Below are 22,001 nucleotides of genomic sequence, written 5' to 3' on the forward strand. Positions count from 1 at the left end.
GCACGAGAGGTAGCCAAGGAGGCTCATGAATTTGGAGCTCACTTCGGGCCAGTTAAGACCTTCCAGTGGCTGCAACGCTATGTATATTGTCCACGACTGGAGGCCACGGTTGAGGAAGTCTGCCGGCAATGTCGAATGTGTGAACTCACCAAAAGCACCGAACAGAGGGCACCCATGCAGCCCATACAGACCAAAGAACCTCTGGAAGTATTGATGATAGATTATCTTCTCGTGGGACAATCCGCCAGAGGTCCACAATACTGCCTGGTCATGATTGACCACTTCTCTAAATTTGCAGTGGTCACCCCATCTCGAGACCAGACGGCTGAGTCTGCAGCTCGGGCCATCCGTCAAGATTTCATCCGAGTCTACGGGTGTCCGAAGCGGATCCATTCAGATGAAGGAGCGTGCTTTCAAGGGAAAGTGATGGAGGAGCTACATCGACTGTATGGCATTGAAAAATCCAGGACAACTCCATATCACCCCCAAGGGAATGGGGCTGTCAACGGGTCTGTGGTAGTGAGCCCTTATAGATCCCCAGCTCAGGATTCCCCAGGGCGCGGAGTCTAAGCCACAGCCTGCTTCTTCACCCTTGCCCCTGATGGTGGGGATGGACTTGCAGCAGACTGGAACCAGGTCGCGGCCCCCAGGTAGGCCCAGCTGAGAATGTGGCGTGTGCAGGGTAAACAGGAGACTATAAGGAGATCCAAGAGACAAGCCGAGATCAGGACAGGCAGCAGACAAACGTAGACGGAGAAACAAAGCCGGGTCGGTACACAGGAGATCAGATACAATAGCCAAGGGATGCACGGATGGGAGCTCAGAGAACAGGGATGTTGCTCAAGCAAGGAACAGTGCACAGAGTCTGTGTATATATAGGGAAGCAAACAGGGAGGTGACCCAGGAAGTAATTGACAGAAACAGGATATAACCCACAGTGGAGCAGGCGACGCCCATAGGAACAGAGAAGCCCAAACACCACATGTGAAGGGAGGCAAACAGAAGCACTGCAGCAAGGAGGTAAGAATATACAGACAAAACTATAGGCTAACTTGTGACAGTACCCCCCTCTTACGGGGCCTCCCCACTCGTTTGGGCCCAGCCTTGAGAGGAAACTTCTGATGAAAAAGTTTCACCAAACGAGGTGCAGAAACATCAGTGGAAGGAATCCAACATCTCTCCTGAGGACCATATCCTTTCTAGTCCACTAGATACAAGAGCCTCCCCCTGGAGAATTTGGAATCCAAGATTTGCTTGATTTCGTACTGATCCGAAGTACTGGCTATTGGAGGACGACGAATAGGACGAGAAAACCTATTGATGATGTATGGTCTCAGGAGAGAAACATGGAAAACATTGGGGATTTTTAGATGTGACGGGAGACGGAGCTTAAAAGCGACAGGGTTAACCTGGCAGAGGATTGTAAAGGGACCAATGAAACAGGGAGCAAACTTCATAGAGGGTACCCTGAGACGGATATTCTTGGTAGAGAGCCAAACATTATCACCAGGGAGAATTTTGGGGCTCGCACGGCGATGACGATCTGCAGCTACCTTGTACCTGGAAGCCGCCATATGTAAATTCTTGGAAACATCTGCCCAGATAGAATTGAGAGACCGTTGCACCTGTGCGGCCGCCGGCACTTCAGCATAGATCGGAACAGAAATGGTACTGAAGGATGGCGGCCAAATACCGTGAAGAAAGGAGACTCACTAGTGCTGGCATTAGCATGGTTATTGAGGGCAAATTCTGCCCAGGGTAAAAGGTCTACCCAATCATCCTGATGGGCAGAAATGAAGGCACGAAGATACCGTTCCACATTCTGGTTAACCCTTTCCGTTTGACCATTTGACTGCGGATGAAAAGCTGAGGAGAAATCCAACTTGATTCCAAATGACGTGGCCAGGGCTCTCCAGAAGCGGGCCGTAAACTGAACTCCTCTATCTGAGACAATGTGTGAGGGCATACCATGGAGACGAAAGATTTCCCTAATGAAGATGGAAGCCAAAGTGATAGCAGAGGGTAGGCCTGGAAGTGGAGTTAAGTGACACATTTTTGAAAACCTGTCCACCACCACCCAGATAACGGTGGAGCCCGCTGATGGGGGTAGTTCAGATATAAAGTCCATAGAAATGCAGCGCCACGGTACATCTGGAACAGGTAGAGGTAACAGGAGACCTGCTGGAGCTGAAGTAGAAGACTTAGACTGCACGCAAATGGAGCAAGCCTGGACATATTCCTCAACATCCTTCCGGAGTGAGGGCCACCAGTAGTAACGCAGCAGGAAGGCACAGGTGCGTTGCACACCAGGATGTCCAGAGAGTTTGGAATCATGTGTCCATTTGAGAAGCTTGGGGCGAAGGGAGGGCCTCACAAAAGTCTTTCCGGGAGGGATACATGGAGACTGAAGGTGAGTGGAGGCCAGGAAACAATTGGCAGGAATAATATGTTCAGGTTCAATATGACACTCTGAGTCAGCAACGTCAAATGATCTGGACAAGGCATCCGCACGAGCATTCTTGGAGCCGGGCCGGAAGGTGATGTCAAAATTAAACCTGGCAAAAAAGAGAGCCCATCGTGCTTGCCTGGGATTTAAACGTCGGGTGGACTGCAGATACTGGAGGTTCTTATGATCGGTATAGATCAGAATACGATGAGGAGACCCCTCCAGTAGATGTCGCCATTCTTGCAGTGCCAGCTTGATAGCCAGAAGCTCCCGATACCCGATGGTGTAATTTTTCTCTGCATCAGAAAACTTCTTCGAGAAAAAGGCACAGGGGCGGAGCTTACTGTCATGCCTTTGGAGAAGGACGGCCCCCACTCCCAAGGACGAGGCATCTACTTCCAAGAAGAAAGGCTGAAGAATGTCAGGACGTTTGAGAATAGATGCCAATAGGAAGGCCGATTTGAGCTTGTGGAAAGCCTTGACAGCTTCAGGAGGCCAGGTTCTGGCATTGGCACCCTTCCGAGTCAAGGAGGTAATGGGTGCCACCAGAGAGGGGAGTAATCAAGGATGAACTGGCGATAGAAATTGGTGAATCCCAAGAACCGTTGCGTTGCTTTTAGACCAGAAGGCTGAGGCCAGTTGGAGATGGCCTGAAGTTTGGCAGGATGCATAAGCAGCCCTTTATCTGTGACTATGTAGCCTAGGAAAGGAACTTGGGTTTGCTCGAAGAGGCACTTCTCCAACTTCACATACAAGCGGTGGTCCCGAAAACATTGAAGAACCGTACAAACATGCTGGTGATGAGTGTTCAAATCTGGAGAAAAGATGAGTATGTCATCCAGATACACGATGACACAAACATATAGGAGATCAGAAAAAAATTCATTAACAAAGTTCTGGAAGACAGCTGGGGCGTTACACAAGCCAAAAGGCATTACAAGATATTCATAGTGCCCATCTCTGGTGTTAAAAGCGGTTTTCCATTCATCCCCGTCTCAAATTCTAATCAAATTGTATGCTCCACGGAGGTCCAACTTGGTGAAAATATGAGCATCTCGTAGCCTGTCAAAAAGTTTAGAAATCAAGGGTAACGGGTACCGATTCTTAATGGTGATGGCATTGAGACCTCTATAATCAATGCAGGGCCGGAGTGTACCATCCTTTTTCTCCACAAAGAAGAACCCAGCCCCAGCAGGAGAATTGGATTTACATATAAATCCTTTCTGCAGATTTTCCTGGATGTACTTGGACATGGCTTGGGTCTCCGGGATGGAGAGAGGGTAGACTCTACCTCGGGGTGGTGAAGCCTCAGGTTGGAGGTCAATCGCACAGTCGTAGGGACGATGAGGAGGCAAACTGTCAGCAGCTTTTTTGCAAAAGACATCTCGGAAGGCCAGATACTGCTGAGGAAGGATTGGAGAGGTAGAGACCTCAGCCACAGGTACACAGAGAGGTGGAGACACCTTAGGGAGACAGGTCTGATGGCATTGCGACCCCCAAGATAACACTTGGCCAGAGTTCCAATCCAGATTAGGTGAGTGTTTCTTCAACCATGGAAGTCCAAGAATGATGGGACAAGAAGACTTGGGAAGTATCAGGAAGGAGACTTCCTCCCGATGAAAGACACTGACATGCATGGTGATGGAGGCTGTTCTGAAGCGTAGGGGTCCGAAGGCCAAGGTAGAGCCATCCACTGCCGAAACAGCTAGAGGCATAGCCAGGGGAACTAGAGGAATGCCCAGTTCAGTGGCCAAAGACTGCTCAATGAAATTCCCAGCTGCTCCAGAGTCTACATATGCAGAAACTTGATAAGAATTTAGGGCCCAATGAATAGAGACGGGTATAACAAATCGAGGGTAGGTGGCAGAGTGCAGATTCTGGTCTAGATCGCTTCCCTCTGAGCGACCTAGACCCGAGAGTTTCCCGGACGGACGGGGCAGGATTTTATCATATGACCGCCAGCTCCGCAGTAAAGACACAGGCCGAGTCTCAGGCGACGGGACCTCTCTTGTGGAGCGAGGCGTGTCCGGCCTAATTGCATGGGTTCTTCAGAAGCCAATACTGGGGGAGAGATGGGTTGTTCTGGAATGTTCTGGACTACAGGAGCAAGGTGACCCAGTGGGGGGTGACGTGACACAGTCCTTTCCAGATCTCGCTCCTGGAAGCGGACATCAATTTGGATGCTAAGGGAAATCAAGCCATCCAAGGTGGTGGGTACAGTTCTGCCAGCTAGTTCGTCCTTAATACGATCTTCAAGACCTTGCCAAAATGTTGCAGTAAGAGCCTCGTTGTTCCATGCCAGTTCCGAAGCCAGGGTGCGAAACTGAACTGCATATTGACCAACAGTCATGTTTCCTTGATGAAGACGAAGAAGGGCTCCAGAAGCAGATGAGGCCCTGCCAGTCACATCAAAGGTATTACAGAAAGCTTGTAGGAAGGCAGAGAGACTGGAAACGGTAGGATCTTGACGCTCCCACAGCGTCGAGGCCCAAGCCAACGCTGGTCCCGACAGGAGTGAAATCATGTACGCCACCTTGGAACGATCAGTAGGAAAGTAATGGCCTGCTAACTCGAAGTGGATTGAGCACTGATTGATGAATCCCCGACAAGCTTTGGGGTCCCCAGAGAAGCGAGATGGCGGAGGCAGTTGGAGTTTTGCAGGACTGACTTCTGCTGGAGGGACTGCGGAAGCGGAAGCAACAGGGGCGGACACAGGAGCTGGAACGGAGGAAGCGGGAGTAGGAACAATCTGCAGCTGATCCAAACGGGAAGAAAGAGCCTGCAGACACTGCATAATCTGTTCTTGATAAGCCTGCTGAACGTTAACTCTCTGTTCCAAACTCTGAAGTTGATCCTGAAGTGGCTGCGGTGTCTCCGACGAGCTTATGGCTTGAGCAAACGGTCAACGGGGCTTGAGCAAACTGTCAACGGGTCTGTGGTAGTGAGCCCTTATAGATCCCCAGCTCAGGATTCCCCAGGGTGCGGTCTAAGCCCCAGCCTGCAGCAGACTGGAACCAGGTCGCGGCCCCCAGGTAGGCCCAGCTGAGAATGTGAAGACCGCTGGCTTGTGCAGGGTAAACAGGAGACTATAAGGAGATCCAAGAGACAAGCTGAGGTCAGGACAGGCAGCAGACAAACGTAGACGGAGAAACAAAGCCGGGTCGGTACACAGGAGATCAGATACAATAGCCAAGGGATACACGGATGGGAGCTCAGAGAACAGGGATGTTGCTCAAGCAAGGAACAGTGCACAGAGCCTGTGTATATATAGGGAAGCAAACAGGGAGGTAACCCAGGAAGTAATTGACAGAAACAGGATATAACCCACAGTGGAGCAGGCGACGCCCATAGGAACAGAGAATCCCAAACACCACATGTGAAGGGAGGCAAACAGAAGCACTGCAGCAAGGAGGTAAGAATATACAGACAAAACTATAGGCTAACTTGTGACAGGGGCCTGCGAGCGCTTCAACCGGACCCTGCTTCAGATGTTGAGGACATTAAAGGAAGACAAAAGGATTCACTGGCCAGACTACCTCCATGAATTAGTCTGGGCTTACAATAATCGTGTTCACAACACAACTGGGTATACTCCGTACATGCTATTGTTCGGCAGAGCTGGCCGGGAAATTGTTGAACTGAATTTAGAACAACCACAGGACTTAATAGAATGATCGACCACCTCATGGGTGAAAGAACACCGTCAGTGGCTCCAGACCATCCGCCGGTTAGCAGGCCAGCGTTTGCAAGAGAGAACTCATACTGACCGTCCTCCCCTCCAGGAGGTTCCGCTGCAACCTGGAGACCGGGTACTGGTGCGGGAGAAACGTCCCAGAGGCAAGTTGAGTGAGCGTTGGGAGGTACAACCTTACAAAGTGATCAGGAGAGTGTACCCCAATGGCCCAGTCTACGAAGTACGGGTGAAAAATGAGGAGTTTGCCTCAAGGATCCTACATAGGAATATTTTACGGCCATGTCGGTCTGAAGATCCCAAACCTGCTGAAGAGACAACACTTCCTGTCCCGTCCTCAGAACTCATTATCTCCAATGAAAACAATGATGAAGACTGGTGGATTGTTCCTGACACTACGGAAAGGTCCCCAGGCCACAGAGGATGAAGCTTATGCTACAGAACCACCACCGGCTCGCAATGAGGAGGAACCCAGGTTGGCAGCTCCCAATGAGGAAAGTCAGTCCCTTACAGATAGTCAAGACCTCCGGAGATCCAATAGGTCTACTGCAGGGGTTCCACCAAACAGGTACAATGCTGATCAGTTTGTTTGGTCCACATGTATGTGTTGTGGACAATGCTGTGCTGCTGTTAGAGATTTTAATAATCACTTTCTTCCCCATGGACTATATAGGATGGCCGAGGACGACCATCGTTAAGTGGGGAGGCATGTAGGGGGTCAGCCCCTTGAATGACTGAACTCCATTACACTGTACTTCTATTGAGAAATTCCCACAGACTGTCATGCATCTTTCAGCCACAAGATGTCACTGTTGTTGTTGCTTTAAGTGAAAAGGATCTTTCTGGAAAGGAGGAGGGAGCAGGAAGTTCCTGGGACGGTGTGGTGTTCGTCTCTCTATGGCTGTGCTGAGCTGAGAAAAGGGACTGTATGCTGTGGCCTTGAGAGGGCATATAGACTGTATAATCCAGAGACAGAGCAATAGGATCTTGCCAGAGGAGACAGAGCTGAACTGTGGTACTACGGACTGTAGCTGAGAACCAGAGAAAGAGAGGAGAGAACATCCCAGAGCACCTCAAGCAAGTTACAGAGCAAGGGGCCAGACTGCAGTGACCTCCAAGTGCCAGAACAAGATAAACAACCTGCAAAGAAACCCAGACCAGTGCATAAGAGACTGCAGCTACAGTCAGCAAGGGACAGATCCAGAGACCTGACTGCATCCACCATCACAGAGACTGAGATAAAGCAGCTGTACCTACAGAACTGTGAGTGTGCACCGGTGCTAACCTGTGGCAGGGCATAGAGCAGGTTTCTGTAGACAGAGCGTTGCAGCAACGTGTTCCGGTTAGCGGGAATCAGATAGGATCATATAACAGAGTAGCCTGTATTTCTGTGTGTGCGTTGGCGGTAGCGCCATTTTATGTATCACATTGCAATTAACTTTGCTGTAAACCTATGTAATCTGTTATTACTGTTAACATCATTCTCCGGCCATTATACTCTGTTGGTTAATAAAGCCGGTATCTGCTTCAGCCTCATTGTCTGCTGTACCGTACTTGAATTCTGCATTGCGGTCCCCTACTCCTCTGACCGCTACAATAACACTGCCGGCTACTGTCCAGGGGGAGACGAAGGGGAGTTCAGGATCCGGCAGACACAGATAGAGACTCTGCAGCTGTCTCCTTCTACTTCCGATCTGGACACTGCCAGTATGTAGAACCGCATAGTTGCCAACATTTAAAAAAAATTTCCAGGCACACTTTGTAACACTGCTATCAATTACCACGCCCACTTCCCTGAAGCTCCGCCCGCTCTGCATAATTAATCTCGCCTACTTATTAGATTATAGAGTCTACTCAATATAGAGAGAATTACAGGAAATTAAAAAGGGAATTTCAAACTTAAGGCCACAGTAGCAGAGTTGGAATAAGTCTCCCATTCAGCTGCAGTATTCTGCATAACATTTATGGGCAGCCCGATTAACAGGCGCTTCCAGGGACAATATAAATTACCTGGGACAGGCTCCTATTTGCAGGGACTGTCCCAGGAAAAAAGGGACAGTTGGCAAGTATGGAACCGATCCCCCTGTTGGGCTGCTGGAGTGAGAAAGCTGGCAGTGTTGTAAGTAGATCCACAGAAGTCACAAGGCAGTACAGCCAGTTCTCCTCTCAGGCAGGTGCTCGGCCCCCTCTTCTGAAGTGACAGAGCTCGGGCCCCCTACAGGAGGGCTGGCTGTACTGGCTTATCAGCGGCCCTGCCTGTAGCCCAGTGGTTCCTGTAGCCCACCCTGGTGGTCCGGTTCCTGATACCCAGACTGGTGGTCCTGTTATTCCCAGCCAAAGAGTTTGGTGCCTGATGCCCAGCTAAAGGGTCCGATGCTTGATGTCCAGCCCGCCTCATATGATCCTCTGACCGATGACCATCCTGATCCTTATTAATCCTCTACCTACCACCCAGCCGGGTTCTTCTGACTCTGTGCCTACTGCCCAGCTAGTTTTTTTTTTACTCTATGCCTGCTGTTTAGCTGGATTGTCATGCAAAAAAAGTTTCCACCTGCTAATGGGTCTGAAAGCTCTGAGTTTTCACATGCCTTATATGGGTTAACTGTTTAGTACAGCCCGGGGGAAAAGGGCAAAGAAATATGCGCAGGGCTAGCATGACTTGGCCATCAGTGGAATTGTCCTAGCAAGGGTTAACAAGTTAGGCAGTCGTGTGGGTTTCCCTTCTATTGGTCAAGGTGCAGTTAAGGGAGGGGCTGTAGAGGGGGGAAGTGAGCTCACTGCATTAATTCCCGGGCAGCAGTTCAGCGTGGGTGAAGAAGCATTCCAGAGCATCCGGATCGTCTGCTGCCGTCGGGTATCTTGACCCCCCCGCTATTGTCCTGTACTGCTAGCTTATCTCCCCGTGCCTCCTCCACCTCCCTACTACCTTTGAGCCCCATGTCGAATGCTCAGTCCCTCATTGAGCAGCTGCGGTCCATGGCTGAGTCCATGGGACAGGACTGGCTGCAGCAGCAGGTCTTCGGACTGCTTGTCCCGGTGGTGGTAAATGCAGGGGGGAGACGTGCTCGGAGGACACGTCCCCCGGAGCGCTTCAGCCCCCCCCTCCCTCTAGAGCCCAGCGCCACTTCGGGAGCCCCTCTGAGGACCCTCCAGGCACGCCGAAACAGCGCTCTCCAGCTGTCTCCGGCGCTAGCCCTGGGAGGAATCCCCATCGTCGGCGGAGCTCTGCAGGTGGGGGCCGCGGCCCCGTTCTCCCCTCTCCCCCCCACCTGCGCGTCGTAGGAATCCAGAGCATGCGGCTGCCTCCCCTGTGGATGCTCCGGCAGAGGGGGCAGCCCGGCGAGGGACGGTCAGTGTGGCGGGCTCCGGTCAGTCCGGTAGAGGGGCCGGAGGCCCCTCCGGCCCCCGGGCCTCATCATCTTCTCGGGATCACAGTCGGGGCAGATCCCCTCCCCCTGGCACCAGCAGGAAGAGGAAGTCGTGGGGGTCTGCCGTGCGGTCTGGGGACTGCAGTCGCCTGAGCAGGGATATTTGTCCGAGTCCAGGAGCGGTCGGTGCGGCCGTACCAGACCTTTCTCCCACAGATGCCCAGCATGAGTCGTCCAGGTCCGAAGGCGAGCTGTCCAGCGCAGAGGAGGGTGCAGCGCCACGTCCGGCGGCATCGATGGATTCCGGTTAAATGCGGCTGTGGGGTCCGTTCCTAGTCAGCCTGGTGAGTACAATCTTACTTCCTTGTTTTCTTCACAGAGGGTGCAGTCTTCTGGGGGGGTGACTGAGGAGTCTAAGAAGGAGGTTGAGGAAAAGCGCCGGTATCGCCTTATTCCACGGACGTTTAGCAATTGGCTACAAGCGTTTGCCATTTTTGCTAGCGTGATTGGGGAGAAACACCCCGAGAATTGTTCACCTTTATTCTGCTATCTTCATGCCATCGGCGAGGCCCACAGGGTGTATGGGGGTGTGGCCTAGTTGCGGTATGATGAGCAGTTCCGTCAGCATAAGGCGGTGCGGCCGTCGTTGCGTTGGGATCATAAGGACATCAGTTTATGGATGAACCTCCTCTTTGTTTTTTCCGGGGGGGGGGGGGAGTCCGACCGCCCCCGGACAGCCGGCCACGAAACAACGGGGTTGCTGTTGGCAGTTTAATGAATGTACCTGTAAACTTTACAAGCACGAATGCTCCCACTGTGGCGGATCCCACCCCTTGTCCCGCTGCTTTAAGGCAGGCAAGTCCCGTTCCGGTGACGCTTCGGGAAAAAGGGTGGACTCCAGTGAGGGTGGACAGGATGGCCCCCTTCCTAAGTAGGTACCCGGATAGACAGGCCGCTCGCTTGTTGGAGTCGTGTTTCTCGGGGGGTTTTGTCATTCCTTGCTCCCTTGCTCAGATTCCTCCCCTGGCTGACAATTTGCGGTCGGCTCAGTTACACTCCGCAGGGGTTTCAGAGAAGCTCGCCAAGGAAGTGGCGTTGGGGCGTATGAGCGGCCCCTTTTCTGTCCCTCCTTTGCCTGATTTCGTGGTCTCCCCGTTGGGGGTGGTCCCTATGAAGGAGCCGAATAAGTTTCAGCTGATACACCACCTTTCTTTTTCCGAAGGGTGGGTCGGTCAATGATGCCATTGCCCCGGAGTCCTGCGCGGTTTCCTATACCTCTTTCGATGCTGCGGTCTTCTGGGTCCGGCACTACGGCAAGGGTTCTCTGATGGCGAAGACTGATATTGAGTCAGCTTTTTGGATATTGCCAGTTCATCCGTGCAGTTTTCATCTGTTGGGTTGTAGATGGTCTGGGGGTTTCTACGTGGATCGCTGTCTACCTATGGGGTGTTCCATTTCCTGCGCCCTATTCGAGACCTTCAGTTCCTTTGTGGAATGGGTGGTCCGGGATGTGGCGGGGGTGAATTCGGTCATCCATTACTTGGATGACTTCCTGTGCGTTGGCCCCCCTTCGTCTAAGCTCTGTGGTGTACTGCTGGCTACGGTTCAGCACATAGCGGAGCGGTTCGGTGTTCCCCTGGTGGCGGATAAGACGGAGGGCCCTCTCGCCGTCATAAAGTTCTTGGGGATCATTATTGATTCCCAGGCCATGGAATGTCGCCTGCCGGAGGACAAGTTGTCGGCTTTTAAGGCTGAGGTCCGGGTGGTTGCCGGCAAGCGTAAGATACAGCTTCGCGAATTGCAATCACTCCTGGGCAAGCTAAATTTTGCCTGCCGCATTATGCCGATGGGCAGCGTTTTTTGTCGCCGGCTCTCTTCTGCCACGGCTGGGATACGGTCCCCCAGGCACTTTATTCATTTGACTGGGGAGCACACGGCTGACCTGAGGGTGTGGCAGGTTTTCTTGGACACGTTCAATGGGCGGTCACTGTGGATGGAGGGGCCGGTCAGCAACAGCGATATTGATCTTTTCACCGACGCGGCCGGGTCGGCCGGGTATGGTGCATATTTTGGGGGGCATTGGAGTGCGGAACGATGGCCGGAAGACTGGTGGGGGGCAGGTTTTTTGCTCAATTTGGTCCTCCTGGAATTGTTTCCGGTTCTAGTGGCGATCGAGTTGTGGGCGGGGTTGTTTTGTGACAAGAAAGTCTCCACTGCGATAATTTGGGAGTTGTCCAGGTCATTAATACTCTGTTTGGGTCTTCTCCGCCGGTGGTGCGGCTCCTGCGTCATCTGGTATTGCGTTGTCTGCAACTAAATGTCTTTCTGTATGCTGTGCATCTCCCGGGGGTGAAGAACACTTTGGCTGATGCGTTGTCTCGTTTTCAGTTGGACAGGTCCCGGGAGTTGTCCACAACGGCTTTGGAAGATTGCATTGGCATCGGCTCCGGGTTGATTCGCGGCTCCTTGAGTGGGTCCACGTGGTCTGCTTACACCAAGGTTTGGCGGGAGTGGGGGGCCCTGTTACTTAAGGCAGGGGTGGACATGCTCGGGGCGGAGGTCAGGAATCTCTTGATTTATTTTATCTGCTTGAATTTTTTTTTTTTACTAAATTTTATTTATTTATAATTTTTCACATACATTTCTTATACATTCATGGTTTCATGTATTATTCACATTATAACAGAGGTTAAGGTTTATAGCTTCACTATTTTTCCCGCTATGGGGAGGGTACAAAAGAAAGGAAGAACAAAACAATATCAATGAGAAGTAATCGCATCTTACGTATTCCTCCAATTTGCTGGTCTGTTTGTATACCTTTAACCCTCTGGCCTCTCTTTTAGTACTCTAAGAGACCATGAGGAGACAACAAGACTAAACACTGAACAAAAAACTAAACAAAGCAAAACTAAACAAGAAAAAAAAAAAAAAAAAAGGGGGGAGGGGGGAAAGGGAGACCCAGGGGGGGAGGAAAAAGGTGACCAGAAGAAACGAAGAGGGAATTCTCCCTAATTATGGGGTTCCCCCTGTTTCCTAAGCCTTCATACTGGATTCTGCCGTCTCGAGATTATATACTCATTCCATCCGTTCCATATTATTTTATATTTTTCTGTTTTGTGATTGGCATTCAGTACCAGGTTTTCTAATTTGTTAATCTCTTCCACCTTATTTATCCACATATTTATGTCTGGTGGTTCCTCTTTTTTCCACTTTAAGGGAATGCACATTTTCGCTGCGTTCAATAGGTAGGGTATTATTGAATTTTTGTATTGTTTAGATGGAATTTTAGTTTTGTGAAGGAGGAAGAGGGCTGGGTCCATTGTCAACTGGTATTCTGTCAGGGTTTGTGTAATTTCATAAATCTGTTTCCAGAATTTTTCCATTTTGGGACATAGCCAAAATATGTGTAATAGTGTTCCTCTTCCCTCTCCACATCTCCAACATCCATCTGTGTTCGTTGGTACTATTTTATGCATTTTAACTGGGGTTTGATACCATCTCGACAGTATTTTGTAATTCATCTCTTGTATTTTTGTACTAATAGATGTTGAGTGGGCCAACTGGAATATCCGCTTTTTCTCTACGTCTGAGAAAGTGTTATTTAATTCCTTCTCCCAATCATTCATATATAGTAGTTGGCGGCTATCTCCATTGTCCCCCAGCATCGAATACAATTTAGATATAGAATGTGCTAGTGTCCCTTTTTGTACGCAGATCTCTTCAAATTTTGTATATTGTAATGTCACCTCGTTGGGCTTTGGTAAAGTCCCCAGAAAATGTCTGAGCTGGATCGCTCTCCATCTATCCAGCTGAAAGTCCCCTAGGGGGTCCACCAGCTCCCTCTCTGTTATCCATCCCTCTGGCGTCATGAAGTGGTCTACCTGATAAAAACCTTTTTCCATTAGATCTCTAAATTTTTTGTCTTGGTAACCAGGTGTGAATCTAGGATTTCCCAGGACCGGGAACAAGGCGGAATATTTTCTTGTCAATTTATATTGTTGAAAAATTTTTGCACAAGTTTTAATTGTAAGACCTATAATCGGGTGTGTTCTCATAGGGGCTGGTTGAATGCTACTACAGAATGGAGCTCTTTCCAGTGGAATTTCCACTTGAGTTTGTTCCATGGTTGGCCATAGTTTTGTTTTCCTATGGCGGCACCAATCTACAAATCTACCCAACTGTATGGTCTGATAATACCTCCTCATATCTGGGACTGACAGTTCTCCTTCCTCTTTTCGTAGTGACATCACCTTCTTACTCAGTCTGGGATGTTTGGCTGCCCATATAAATTCCTTCAATGTACTGTCTATTTGTTTAAAGTATTTCTGTGGTATGGATATGGGTAGGGTTTGAAAAAAGTACAAAAATTTTGGTAAGATAGACATTTTTACAATATTGCATCTTGCCATCCATGAGAACACTCCCTTTCCCCATTTCTGCAGCAATATATGTACAGATTTCAATAATGTAGGGTAATTTTCTGCATACAACTGGGAGAATTTCGGTGTTATCTGTATTCCCAAGTATTTCAACGATCTACTGGTCCACTTTAATCTAAAATTTGAGTTTAACTGTTGTAACAGTTCCTGTCCTAACCCCACTCCCATTGCTTCTGATTTGTTTATGTTTATTTTAAGATTGGACAGTTCTCCATACTCATCGAACTCTCTCAAAAGATTCGGGAGTGAGATAATCGGATTGGTGAGAGTGAACAGCATGTCATCTGCGAAGGCTGATATCTTATATTGAGTTTGGCCAATTTTAATACCTGTAATATCTGGGTTTAATCTTATTTTACATAAGAAGGGCTCCAATATCAGGATAAACAATAAGGGGGAGAGGGGGCAACCTTGTCTGGTTCCATTCTGGATCGAGAAGTCTTACGACAACATGCCATTCACTCTCACCTTTGCCGATGGGTCCGAATAGATCTGCGAGATCCAGTTCAACATGGTTTCGTCCATACCCATGTGTCTTAATACTGCCATCATAAACCTCCAACTTACTCTATCGAAAGCTTTTTCAGCATCTGTGCTTACAAATATACTTTTTATCTGTTTATGCTGAGCTACATATAACAGATTCAGTACTTTTATTGTATTGTCACAAGCTTCTCTTGTCGGCGTGAACCCTACTTGATCTAGATTTACCAATTTTACTAGATGGCTTTGAATTCTAGTAGCTATAATTTTTGTAAATATTTTCAGATCTGTATTTAATAACGAGATTGGTCTATAACTTGAACAGGATGCTGGATCTTTGTCTTCTTTAAGTATTACTGTTATATGTGCTTGTAGGGTTTCTTTTAATATTTTCTTGCCTTTACCCCATGCATTAAACATTTCCAACATAAATTTCTTTAATTGAGGTGCATACATTTTATAATAGTGAATTGTATATCCATCAGGACCTGGTGCTTTCCCTTCCTTTAAGTTAGAGATTGCTACATTTAATTCATCTTCTGTGATCTCGGAACCCAAGTCCTCTCTCTCGCTCTCTGATAGGCATGGCATCTGAGATGTCTCTAAGTAATTCTCTATTTGAGATGGAGTCAGGTTCCGAGGTCGCAGATTGTATAATGATGAATAGTATGTTCTAAATTCATGAGCAATCTGTCTTGAAAGTACTACCTTCTGGCCTTTCCTCGTTATTTGTGGGACGTATGTTTTTAACGTCTGTTCCCGAAGAGCCCTTGCCAGAGATTTCCCACACTTATCTCCCAATTCATATGCCTTTTTACGACTAATCTGTAGTGCTGATCTTGCTTTATAAAAGAGTATGTCATTGATTTCCTTCCTTACTGCCATCAGGCTATCTTTCGTAGTTAAAGAGTTTTCATGTTTATATGATGCCTCTAATTTTTGTAGTTTTAAAAGAAGGTTCTCTAATTGTGCTGTTCGTTTTTTTTTTATTCTAGAGCCATGTTTAATCAGAATGCCTCTAATTACAGCTTTATGTGCCTCCCATATGACACTTGGATCTGTATCTGTTGTTTTATTGATTAGAAAAAATTCCTCTAGTTCTCTTTTTATGTCCATTTTGACTGTTTCATCCTGTAGTAGGCTTTCATTCCACCTCCATATTCGATGTCCCCCCTCCTGCTCGCCACCCAGTTCATAATCCATCCTGATTGGGGCGTGATCTGACCATGTAATTAGGCCTATCTGGATATTCCTAATAGCGTGTAGTTTGTTATGCGGTATAAAAAAATAGTCAATCCTCGAGTATTGATGGTATACCGAGGAGAAAAATGTGTAGTCGCGTTCGCCTGGGTGTATTAAACGCCACGCATCTATCAGCTGGGCGTCGTTCAAGGTATTTGATATGTGTTTCCTGTTCCTTGCTGAAATTGAGGACTTTCCTACTGATGTGTCCTCTGAGGGGATTAAGCCCCGGTTCACACTTGTGCGTGTGCGGGGTTCGCATGTAATATCGTAGCGCACTGCTCCGACATTACATGCGATCGGCTGTGCGGTGCGAGTTTAGCCATACGGTTTGTATGGCTAAATTCGCACCGCAGCCGCTCCAAACACGCACATGACCCTTTTTTTCTAGCCGCATCAGGATCGGATCGCACAGCGGTTCACACTTGTGCGATCCGATCCTGTGCGAACTGCACGATCGCACTGCGATATGCGATCAAAATGGGGGTGTCGTTAAGATTACATTGACACCCCCAGCGTATCGCATATGGCAGTGTGAACTGCCGGGGGTGCGTCTGCGATGCGGGAAAAGGCTGCGAATTCGCAGCCTTCCCGCATCGCATATATGTGAACCGAGCCTTAAGGGATATTGAAGTCACCTCCCACTATTAGATGGCCTTCTTTGTACTCTGATAGTTCCCTGATCTTCTTCCCTATAAATACATCTTGTTGACTGTTGGGTGCGTAGAGTGTGGCTAATGTAACCTTGACGTTACCTATGGTTCCCTTTAGGAAAAGTGATCTCCCGTTGGGGTCTTTGGTCATCTGTTCGTATTTCCATGGCACGTTGTGTGCAATGATAATCGAAACTCCCTTGGATTTGGTCTCTTCATTTGTTGCATGGTATGCTGTTGGGTAGAATCTATTTTTTAAATTGGTAGTCTATCGTCTCGAAAGTGCGTCTCCTGTATGAAGGCTATATCTATCTTAGAACTTTTAAGATCATTTAACAAAATTCGTCTTTTTTCCGGTATGTTAAGACCTTTCGCGTTTATTGTTAGAATACGTACTGTTTCCATATTCCTCCCCTGGGTCAATACAGGGAGAAGGAGAAAAGGAAGAGCTACGAAAAAAAAAAAAATTCCCTAAAACACAAACACCAACTCTCGGGGGTTCTAACCCCTCGAGACCCCCCTAAAAAGAGGTTGGATTCCTCTTTATTTAACCCTCGTTATGAAGCTCTCTTCTTTGACTTCCTCCTGTTATCTAGAGCTTGTTTCCTAATTGGGGTTTAGAGCCAGATATGATCAGGGCAGCTCGCCCCTACCTCACCCCTCCTCACCCACCCGGACTCGTTCCCATATATTTATAGCTTCCACTATTTTTTCTTTCTATACTATGGCACCCTTTCACATTATAATCAATGGACATTGGACTCTGCTATCCATGATTCAATGAAGAAGAGAAAAAAAATATATATATATTATTTAAGGGGGGGAGGGGGGGGTAGGGAGCCATCAAACTTTATGTGTATACGATGGGATTATAGTGCAGACTAGAAATTTTCCTGACATTATATATCGGTACAATCACATCGTCTATTCCCATCCACCAGGGGTAAAAAAAAAAAAGGGGGGAAGAGGGAAGGTGAAAAAAAGGTGGAGGGTGTATAATTGTAATAATTATAAAAGTGTTTAATGTGAGACCTCAGTGTTTGAAAAACCTCCGTGAAGAAAAAAAGAAAGGGGAAGATAAAAAAAGGAGGGGGGTCCCCTCTCAGTTTCCTGGGGGGGGTTATACCCATCTGACCCCAATGTGTGAGATCTCAAAAAGAATAAAATTAGTGGGGTGTGAAATTACTATATCTTGAAAGCAAAAAAGTTGCTGTAGTTGTGGCGTTTTTATTTTATGTGCATATTTTTAGTGATAAGGCACTTTCATGTGCAAAAAAACTTTTAAAGAAGGGATCCAGGAGAAAATAAACCTATGTGTATAATCAAACCAAACAAAAAAAAAGGAAAAACTCGTGTTCACATCAAACATCAAATCAAAAGAAAAAAAAAAAAAAAGGGGGGAGGGGGGGAAACAAAACCAGGGGTAATTTTAATTGTGTTAGGCTTGGGCAAAGCCCCTTTTCTTCCCATTGGTGGATGGTACCGAGTTAATGAAAAAGAAGGCAGGAAAAAAAAAAAAGGGGGGAGGGAGGGGGAAAAGGAATTCCATTCCAAAAAACTGTGCAATTTCGCCAAATGGCGTTCATTTCAGAGTATAGTCATAGCATTTCCCCTCCCTCTTTCCCCTTACTGGGAGAGTCGCCAGGGAAGGTGAGAGAGAAGCAGGGGGCACAAAAAAAGAAAAAAAAAATTCAAAAGTCATATATGTCATGTAAACAGCATAAGCAAATTACATTTTACAAATGCAGTCCACATAAAACCTCCAACTCCTTCCTCTCCCATCTCCGTCACCCCGGACGACTCTCCATGTCATTTATCTTAGCTTTACACATACAACATCCTCTAGCCTTATAATTTATAATTCTCCTTTCCCCCCATTTTGAGGGGAGAGAAACTTAAAAAAAAAAATGGGGGAGAGTGGGAGGGGGGTGGGATCAAAGAGTTTTTCCCGAGGGGTCCATCAACTTTCTATCCATCATCAAGCTTTCCTCTCCTTGCTCATTTCACCCCAAAAAACCGTGCAGTCTATAGTTCCCCTTCCCCCCTCATATGGTGAGTGGGAATCTTCCAGGTACGCAAGAAAAAAAAAAAAAGGGGAGGGGCCAATGCATGTCCAACTGTAAGATTTAATAAGTTACAGCTGTTTTCCTTGAAATTTTCTATCACTTATTCCATTAACACTCAGGTGTCTTTTCCCCTTGTCTGTGGTATCCAAATTTAGCAGAAAAAGATCCCTGGGGGATATCCATGGGCCAGTTAGGTACATGTTCGGGGTTCATCTCCATAAATTTAAAAAACCCATCTAGGTCCTTTGGGGTCCTCAATGTAAAATACCTAGGTCCTTTCCGTATGGATACCGAAAACGGGTATCCCCATCTGTATGTATAGCCTTTGGCTTTCACTTTGTCCAGTAGGGGACGTAGTAAGGCTCTACGTTGTAGGGTGGGTTTTGATAAATCTGGTAGTATCTTAATTTTTGCTGTTTCATAGTCAATTGTACCCAGTTCCCATGTTTTCCGTAAAATCTCTTCTCTTTGTTGGTATCTTAACAATCGACACAATACATCTCGAATTTTACCCCCTTCCAATTGTCTGGGGCCGTTGACCCTGTGTACCCGGTCTATTTCGATATTTACGGGGTCTTCCTCCGACAATAACTTCACTATTATAGCCTTTACTTTTCCTCTTAAATTTTCCCCTTCCCCTGCTTTACACTCCAGCAGTCCTCTTATCCTGATGCTATTTCTACGGCTCCTATCTTCCATCTCTTCCATTTGTATCTGTAATAGGGTAGAGCGCTCCATATTTATTTCACTGAGCTCCTCTAGCTTCAATACTCTCCTGGCTATTTCTAATGTATTCTTCTCCCCATTTTGTATTCTACTGGAGGTTTCTTTTAGCTCCTCCTTCACTTCTTGAATATCCTTCTGATATTTATCCTCCAATCTAAGGATCAAGGATTCTATTTCCATTTTAGTTGGTAGGGCCCGTATAAGGTCTCTTATATCTGTGTTAGAGATCATATCCGATTTAGTTTCTTCCCCCTTTCTTTGTAGGCCTTCCTTCCATCTAAATGAATAGGTGTTTGATTTTGGGAGGCTGATGTCATTATAAGAGGAGACTGAATATTCTCCTTACTTATATCAATTGGAGGACCTATATTTCTATCAGGAACAGTCCCGTGTGTTGGGGGGAAATAAGAATGTATGGGTCCCACTTGCTTGGCGTTTGTCAGCCCCTTTACAACTGAGCGTGTTTTGGGTTTTTTAATTGTATCTTGCATCCCGGTCACATATCTCAGTTTTAGGTTAGGTTCAAACGAGGGCCTCTGTCCAACACTAAAACGGCTGGTGAGCTTCAGACCCAGGGCACCCTTCTCCACCCTTCTTCACCTGCTTTGCTATGCGTAACTCACTGTCCCCGTAAGGGAGTCCTTCACAAGGTAGTTTAACTATGGCACCTGCGTGTTTTGCATATTATATACTTAATTTAACAGGTATATCTGCTTGAATTTTACGGCGGGGGTGTCGGTTTCTGCGGTCAATCGTAAACTGTCGGCTATCGCTTTTCTGTGTAAGTTGAAGGGCGTTACGGACATTACCAAAGATTTTCTGGTTCGGCAGGCACTGAGGGGTTATCGGCGGGGTGCCCCAAAGCTTTACGGGCGCCGGCCAATCACGTTTGAGCTCCTGCAGACGTTGTTCGTCCAGGTGGGCGGGGTGTGTTTCTCTAGTTTTGAAGTCCTTTTGTTCCGGGTCGCCTTTGCGCTGGCCTTTTACGGGGCTCTTAGGGTGAGCGAGCTCGTCAGCTCCTCTAGGGCGGCCCAAGGGGGATTGCAGATGGCGGATGTCTACAGTGATGGTTCTTCCGTGTTTTTGCTTATCCGCCGTTCAAAGACGGACCAAGTCGGCAGAGGCGCATCTGTACGTCTTTTCCGCATACGGGGCTCGCCCATTTGTCCGGTTTCGGCCTTTCTCGAATATCTTAGAGTTCAACCGGCTGGGTCCGGTTCTTTCCTGGTGCACGCGGACGGGTCGGCCCTGTCCAAATTTCAATTTGTCTCGGTGATGTCTTACGGCCACGGGGCTTGCAGGCACTGCAATATTCTTCCCACTCATTCCGCATCAGGGCTGCTACAGAAGCTGCTTGGTGGGGTTTGGATGAGTCCATTTTACGGTGCATTGGTAGGTGGGAGTCAGACAGATTCAAGCTTTATGTCCGCCCCCATTTGGTGTGACAACGGCTTTGCGAGGTTTCTTTTTTGCTTGTTTTTTTTTTTTTTTTTATATTTCTTTATTAAATTTTTCAAAAAATTACAAATGGCAGGAAGAAAACATTTCGAAACTCCATTCTCTGGAGGAAAAATTCAATTCCTATACACTTTAAAACAATTTACCCCTGAATTTCTTATAAACCTCCTCTTTTCCTCTTTACGTCCCTTACGTTACTATCAAACCGTCTCCTATTATTTCTTTACATTCTTCTGTTTCCTTAAAGTTTTGCCACTCTACCCAAATTTCTAGCTCACTCTCCTGATCCTCCTCATCCCAGATCTTTAAGGCTTCTAGTTTTCTTGTTTTGTCTACTCTAGTCACCCAGTCTTTACTTGTTGGGGGGTCCTCCTTCTGCCAATTTAAGGGGATAAGACTTTTAGCTGCATTTAATAAGTGGGGCAGGAGTGTTTTTCTGTATTGCTTTACTGACATCTGCGTTCCGTGGAACAAGCAGGTCCATGGGTCTTCTGGGACATATTTTTTTTATGATTTTTTTTATCAAGGATAGAATTTCTTTCCAAAATGTTTTAATTTTTGGACATTCCCACCAGATATGAGATATTGTCCCCGTCATCTGACAACCTCTCCAGCAGTCTCTAGAAATCTCCTTCTGAAACTTTCCCAATTTATCGGGGGTATTGTACCACCTTACGAGCAATTTATAGTTCATTTCTTCAGTAATTGTGTCAATCGCTGATTTATGTACCAGCTGTAAACTTTTTTCCCACAGAATATCCTTGCTACAAGGCCCTAGATCTTTCTCCCATTTCTCTTTTAGTGATGAACCTATCTCCTTTGTTATTTTGAGCAATATTTTATAAACATTTGAGACACTGTTTGCCACTCTGTCCGACGCGCACATCTGTTCAAAAGGTCTTAAATCTTTTGCGTCTCTCAGTGGTTGGGGCAGTGTAGCAACGAAGTGTCTCAACTGTACATATTTCCACTCCTTTAATCTCCATTCCTTTTTTTTTTTGTTTTAATTCTGTAAAAGGTATAAGTCTCCCTTGGTCTATTATTTCTCCTAACCGGGCATCTCTATCCTCTATCCATTTACCTAGTTCCCTACCTTCCCCAGGTGCGAAAAATTTAGTATTTTGAAGTGGGATCAAAGGTGAGTTGTGTTTCCAATTCTCTTTTAAATGAGTCGTATCCCATATTTTTAGGGCGTGTCGTGTGATTGTGTCTGTGTTGCTGTTTAGTTCTCTAAACTTCAGGGGTATCCATATAATTTTTGCTAGGTGTGCCAAACTAAGCGTGCCTTCTATTCTTACCCAATCCTTTTCATCTTTCTGTTTGCCCCATTCTATCACCCGTGTAATTATTGATGCAAAATAGTTTTTTTTTATAAGTCTGGTAGTGCAAGCCCTCCATGTCCTTTCTCTCTACTTAGTGTCGTGTAGCT

The sequence above is a fragment of the Pelophylax lessonae genome, assembly GCF_965119305.1.
Source record: "Pelophylax lessonae genome assembly, chromosome: 11".
NCBI classification, from domain to species: domain Eukaryota; kingdom Metazoa; phylum Chordata; class Amphibia; order Anura; family Ranidae; genus Pelophylax; species Pelophylax lessonae.